Source organism: Trachurus japonicus, chromosome 5 (genome assembly GCF_045865225.1).
Source record: "Trachurus japonicus isolate A0001 chromosome 5, Traja_1.0".
NCBI lineage: Eukaryota > Metazoa > Chordata > Actinopteri > Carangiformes > Carangidae > Trachurus > Trachurus japonicus.
In genome coordinates this window covers 19,219,082-19,226,628 of record NC_140911.1, presented here as the reverse complement: position 1 = coordinate 19,226,628, position 7,547 = coordinate 19,219,082, and positions in this window count along the sequence as shown.

Sequence of the window (7,547 nt, the reverse complement as noted above, 5' to 3'; positions counted from 1 at the left end):
GTTTTTTTTTGGATTTGTGTGTAGAGTTCTGAGAGTATGAGGCATACTTTCAGAAAATGTGGGTAAACAATCAAGAAAAACTGTAAATGGACTTTCCTCTTTTCTCCAGAGAGCAGGATGAGGATTTGAGTGTTGCCCTTTCACTGATAAATGCACACAACCCCTGTCCTGACAGTCTTTTTTGGTTAGATCATAAACTTAAAGTTATGGACTCACCTGCAACATGTAGTTTTACTGAAATGTTAATACCAGACAAGATGCTGATTCTAATGTTCACTTCATCTTTGTTGCATCTCACTGAGAGTGTGAAATTAAGTTTTTGTGTGAACGTTCACATCACATTACAGTAGCCTACAGGACGTGAAACCCCTCGACTCTGAGGTGGTCTTCTGGAGAGAAAGCTGTTGTGTTTGGCCTCTCAAACCAGACCAGTGGTCAGTAGTATTGTCTGATAAGATCGTCTACCGTGCTAGCCCTGAAGGCATCAATCAGAGCTTCAATTTTACAGTAAAAAAAATTAAGTGAGCTGACAAAACCAAGACCAGATGTTGGAGCAGCAGATCTGATACAGGTGGAAGCACAGTAAACCATCTTAGGTCCTCTCAGCTCATTGGATTAAAGCTCAGATCAGAGGGAAGATTAAAAACAGTTTCCAGACAGTGAAAGAGGCTCAATCCACATGATCCAGTAAGACCAATGAGCAGAGTGCCTCATTTTACTGGGAGAGCAGCACATAGACACAAATCTGTAACTAGCAAACACAAAAGAAACTGGATTCACAAAGCTGTGTGCCCGCAATTTTCCCTTCATAAATCACAATCAAGTCTTTCAACCATAAATGGTCAATACAAAGCACCTAATGAGTGCTGATGCATAGAGATGACCGGGTTGATCAATGGTTCTCTGCAATGAACCGTGCCAACCAGTGATATGAAATCAAAGAAGAGGAACTTCTCTGACACATCGATCAAGATGAAGGTCAAGAGAGATATTTTAACAGTGGAGTCACCCAACAAGAGAAGATAGTGACAGGTTGTTGCTACTTCTGTCCTTGTGGTGAGTGCAATGGAAATACAGAGGACAATGCCTAAATTAGAAAATTATCTGAGAACACCACTCAAGGATCACTGGATACTTTGACCTTGTTTTACACTTTTCACTCAAATGATTCACCAATTGAGCTTTCTTAAACTGAATTCAGATAAACAGTAATAGTAATGTGTGTGAACTGCAAACAGGCCTGAAGTTCACTTTTTTGGCCACCAGCCAGGTTTTTTTACCAGCCAAAATGTAATAAAGGTGAACGAATAAGACAACACTACACTTGCTCACTGTTGTGTTGTGTTGTCTTATTGGCTACCCGCCGATGTGGCAGGTAGATTGCAGTTTCACCCGCCAATTACAAAAGTTACCCGCATTAAGGAAGGTCAGATCAAGAGGAGGGTCAGCTGGTCAATAGTGTTATTTCTATAGCTGTGGCCCAAGCACACCATCCGTCTGATCCCCCTCCACCCTGGTGTCTCAGTTGGTCAAATTAAAGGTAGGACAGCACATTGCACATAGACTCATCTGAACCCCCCCCACCGAAAAACCAAAATTGAAATAGGTTGCTGGGGTTTGGTGATCTAGAGACGTTGTGAACATGGCTTAGCTAGGAGAGAATGCAGCCTTGTAACTACTCTTGGAGTCTACGTGGAGGCTGTCTTCCTCTCCCACATCAAAACACATCAGAGAGACACTGTTACACCACACACACTGTCCTGCTGCTGGAATCAGTAACCAACAGGGCCGGCTCTACGCAGGGGCACATTTTAATATACTACACCAGAATGCTTCACTCACATTTTAAAATCACAAACATTTTCTGGGGGGGATGCCCCCAGACCCCCCTACAGGGGTTTAGCTACTCACCTTTTTCAACCCCTCTGGGTTTGCAATGCATCTTCAGGTATATACACCCCTGACCCCCCATATAATGTGGCTCTTTGCATTACGACAGTAAAAAATTAGGGCTCTAAGACCCTGGTTGGCCCCCCGGCCCCTAGTTGGACAGGTCTGAAGGTAGAGGCCTGACAAAGTGCAATCCACTTCTCCAGGTTGGGGTTGGACACATAGCCAACAACCCAATTCAATGAAGTTACTATAAGCACGGAGAAAAGCATGATGTGTTCACATGATGCCCCCTTCACATTTCTGACTGCCCCCTCATATATGCTGCCTAGAACCGGCCCTGGTAACCAAACCAAATGTAGGCTACGTTAATCCACCACAACAGATGTAGTATTTCCTCCTGTGTGAGTGACTAAGACATACACGGTATCCAGATGTTTCAGATTGGTATATGAAAATAAAATGAGTGAGGGATGTTTTCACAGATGTGCTTACTTGACAGGGAGAAGTCAGATCATCTGAGGGCTACTGAGGAAAACTGACACCTCACAGATATCTGAACTTTCAGACCAGAAAGACAGAACATCTGACCAATTAAATAGGCATTGTTATTTATTCGTTTGAGACTTCAGTATTGGTGATCAGTGGCGAAACAGTAGGCATACATACACTCCTCTAGACTAAGTGAATATACAGTATTTAACTCTCTGCTGTTGTTTCCCCATTTTGACCAGTAGATGGCAGTGTGCGCTCTCTTTTTCCTCTGTGGAGGGGGACTGTCATGTCAAGTCCACCAGCTCATGTTCTTACTGAAGACACAGGTGAAGTTTCCTTAGTTTTAATGAGGTGTTGGGACTCAGGAGACTTCTTCTTCGGTGAACAGTGAACACCCAGGGGAACTGTCCAGATTTGTTTTGTGAAGATCATTAAGGTTAAGATGTGATTTTGGTTCTCCACACACACCTTTGATTTGGGTTTCTGTCCTTAGGGACGTTGACTGACCGCTGACAGCTGCCTTCATGACTAGTTAAATCGCTTCTCATGTTCTTATGTTCTTCATGACCATAAGCTACAACCTGCACTATTATCTAAAACTGAAGTCACAGAATCTAAAAATACATTTGTTCATAATTTGTTTGATTGTAGAGTAACTGCTGCCACCACTGTATCCGTTTTTATACGGCCAGACCAAAAAAAATCCAATAAAAAAAAAAACCCTGATGATTTGAATGCAGCATGGTTATAATATTTTATCATCTGGGACAGAACAAAATAAAATTGGCTGAATTTTGTGATAAGGATTCTAATCTTAGACCTGAGGTAAATGTTAGCAAGCTGATAGTGTGCCCATCATTTCCAGTGGTATGTCATCATTTCATCTGTGCCCCATTTGAGAAAGTTCCTCATGGTGTTGCTGTGCCAACCCAGTTCTTTTTATAAAAAAACACGTACGCTGTGTTTCAAATATGTCTTTAATGCGTTTAAGTTAAATTCCAGTGATCTGTGTTATAACATGATGAATCTATGTGACAATTTTAATAATCTGTTCACTGATCTGGTTACAAAAGCTAGGGGAAATTTTCAGTTTGCATTACCAAGAGAAAAACATCTCAACATGAAACTGTCATCAAAAGATCTCTAGAACAACACTCAACATTCAGTTAAAAATAAATGAGTTTCAGTTAAACTGAGAATCAGTGTTAAGAGGTTATATGAGAGGAACTATTGTTCAGTGATCTCAGTTAAATTTACTCAGAATGACATGCCACGTTGAAGAGAAAAGTAGACATCCATGACTTCATCGGTTGTTAACTACTGTGATGGACACTAGGCTATAACAGTCTTGGTTTACAACTGAATAGTGTACTGTGAAAATATCAAAGCCCCAGTCCACAGAGAAATGCACACAGCCTGTATTCAGAAACTGAGCCTTGAAACCAGCCGCTAGGACTTCTGTAACTTTATGATGTCAAAGAGATGCTCAATTCTTCTCTTCTGGTTGGCTGGTTGGCTTGTTATTGTAACAGCTATTGTAGCTTTAACCAGAGAATGTCAACTCTAACATTAATACTTTTTAATCCATAAATGTTGGATTTAAGTGCCATCCTGCGTGACTTGTGCTCAAAGGTGGTAAACTGATGCTGCTCCCCTCTACACCAAGCATTAACCTCCATGGCAGAAAAATGAGGTCCACAGTGAAGAACCAAAACCTACAGTTCCTCTAATGACCTCCAAAAGTCTGGTAAAAAACCCACCATGACAACAATATAGAGGGAAAATGTATAACTCAGCTGTTTATGTTTTATGATGGCTTAAAGGGATAGTAGCATTTTTTTTTAAGTGGGGTTGTATGATCTACAAATAGCCCCTAAATACTTTAATTGCAGTAGAAGACTCTCTGCACTCCTCCCGTTAGCAACGCCAGCCCATAATAGCCCTGCCCAGAGATTTACAACATACAGTGTTGTGAATGGACCCAAAGAAACGGCCTATTTTCGTGGCCTAAAAGAGGTTTTACCTGAAAAAAAATACACAGTTCCATTGTTCGCTATAATATAATTTTTTCCAGCCCTTCAAAGTGCAGGAAAACAGTTTTTATTTGGAGCTAACCAACTGCTGATCGGTGGGCGCTAACCCTGGGCGGAGGGATACGTGAGTTGGTTAGGTCCAAATAAAAACTGTGTTTTTCCTGCACTTTGAAGGGCTGGAAAAAATTATATTATAGCGAACAATGGAACTGTGTATTTTTTTCACGTAAGACCTCTTTTAGGCCGCGAAAACAGGCCGTTTCTTTGGGTCCATTCACAACAATGTATGTTGTAAATCTCTGGGCAGGGCTATTATGGGCTGGCGTTGCTAACGGGAGGAGTGCAGAGAGTCTTCTACTGCAATCAAAGTACTTAGGGGCTATTTGTAGATCATACAACCCCACTTTAAAAAAAATGATACTATCCCTTTAACGTTGTGTATAATCGCAGGTGCAGCCTCTTTGAGGGACAGGTGGGTGGCACAAACTGTCAAGAACCAAAGTCTCAGTTTCAGTCTTTGTATCTGGATTAACTGGAAGTCAGGGCGTGCCGTGGAGTCAGACAGTGCCAAGGTGCAGCAGTTCAGCCTGATCCTCACAAACCTGTGGGTGGATATCATTTTCATATTCTATGTTGCTTTTATGGGACAAAAACAACAGCCTTAACTTTAACGATTCCCACAAGAACAGACCCAAGTGCGTGTTCTGGGCAGCCAACACATTTCCATTTTGAAATGATAAAACCACCACCACCAATTACAATTTAGAAAACATTGAAAGAACATTTCTTGATGTGACTATAAATGCAAATCAGGAAAGAAAACACCTCTGTGAAAATTATATTTCGAAATTTTGCATCGATTACTTTCGTGTTAGGAGAAGTGAAGGATTTAGCTGATCCTTCAGTCATTTATCATCTTGACTTTACTGTTTAAGTCCATCCAGTTCTTCAATGAGATCAGAGGATCCAGAGGCTGCTGGGCCATCACAGTGTGTCATAAACCTGCAAGTCTGGTTCTCTTTTATCTACATGTTTATCATCATGGCTTTAGGACAGAGCTGCAGCGAGGGGCCGGAATAAATATTTCCTCTGAAAGATCATGAGGCAAAGGAACAAGAAAGACACGAGTTGGTCAAATTTTCTGTGCCAGAACCAACAACTGGATGATCTGTTTATATTCACACTGGCTTTCATAAAATCAGCGCCTTTCATCTCCAGGGATGCTGAGGCACAATAGCACAACACAGAGCACAACAGACAGAAGAGGAGTGTTGGTGGGAAAACAGATCAATGAGGAAAAACAATTTCAACCTGATTCATTTCATATTTTTGATATTAAAGTTGAACCAAATGTCCTGAGAAAGACGTCTTCTCCTCAGCAACCTCACGGAGCCAGTTTAAGTTCATGGCCTATTTGCTGCACAGTTTTAATTTTACAGCATACATCTCCCTTTCTCTCTCTTAAACATCACCAAACAGCTTAATGTCTCTATGAACAACAGATATAAGAGCAGTGGAATGAACACAACTCAATGCCACCCTCAATCAGGGTTAATAAAGGAGCTTTACCTTTACTAGTGTATGGTTTGATCTACTAAGTTCAGATCAGGGGGCAGTAAAGACACTGACGCTGGAGCTTGTGCAACCTGGCAGAGCTGATGACACTGATGCTGAGTTCACACCTCTGGCCTCATGTTGATGTCTGGTTGAGATTGTTTTCTACAGCTGACAGTGATAAAGAAGAAGAGGAAGAGAATAGTGTTGAAGTGACAGAGGAACAATCTGTACAGATGTTTCACACCTGCCTCTGTGTTTGGTCATCTCCTGCAATTTGAGTTTTTATTGCTGAACATTTACAAGATTTTTAAATGAAGACGAGTCTTAGGTTCACAGGCTGTGAAGTCATTTTCCTTCGCACACTCACAAACATAACAACTCCTCATGCAGTTTAACGTGTCAAAATAGGGAACAAGGAAGAATCATTCATTTTATTTCAAACAAATCACCATCCAATCATTCTTAAACTATTTTTTATTAGATATTAGATGGCAGACAACAACAGTAGAAATAAAAATAGCAAACAATGGAACAAAACAAAACAAAACAGAATACATAGCTCACAGACTCATGCACTGGTAAGATACTCATCCATCCATCCATCCATCCATTGTCTATAGCCCACTGCTTATCAGTGCAGCATCGTGGGTGGGCTGGAGCTGACATAGGGAAAGCATTAATTAGGAGTAACACGACACACAAGCCAGTGGGTTTTAATTTAATAGATCATGGTCTGCTTATTTAACAGGGATAGACTGCCACAGTTAAGATTTAGGGATAGATACATGAATATCAGCTGTCCTGTTGCACTCAAATATGAGAGCCATAGTTTTCTGATTACAGCGATAACTCTGTGGATAAGCTGCGTATAGGAAATCATCTTACCTGCTCATCTCTCAATTCATTAAAACTGATAACATTTTATATTCAGTGCCTTAGGTCAATGGGAGTGTATGTGCTTCCAAATATCACATTATTGAGTCACAGCTCTGTGACCATCAGGGATGCTGTTAATATATATATATATGTGGCAAGGTGAAGAGGGCCTGGGCGGGCTTCCAACCCCAGACTCCCGGTAAGAGTCATGTGCGCTTGGCCAAAGGGACATCCCCTTGGCCAAGTAGCCAGGGCGCATGATTGGTGACAGGAACCTCAACTGTCACATATATATACAGTATATATATTTTATTAAGTTAGACAATCAGCAGTTTCTATCAAACCGTTAGTCATCCATGCGAGTCACTGACTTTAATCCATCCATAGAGTCATGTCACTCTATTATTGGCACCAATAAGGGGCTGTGACAGCCCATTAGAGGGTTTGATTAATAGGCTTAGCTGTCAGTTGTTGTATTGCCAAACTAAGTGGGAGCAGAACTGTTTTATTCTGAGCACAACGTGAGGAGATGTTGGCAATTTGGCTATTGATTGACATATAACTAACAGAGGTTTTGCTAATTTGGAACATGTGGGAAACTTTAGAAAAATAACAACTTTATTTGGAAAAACACAAACATAGGAAACAATGAAAAAGTCTTACTGTGGGGGGTCACAGAGGATCACAACTCTGCTT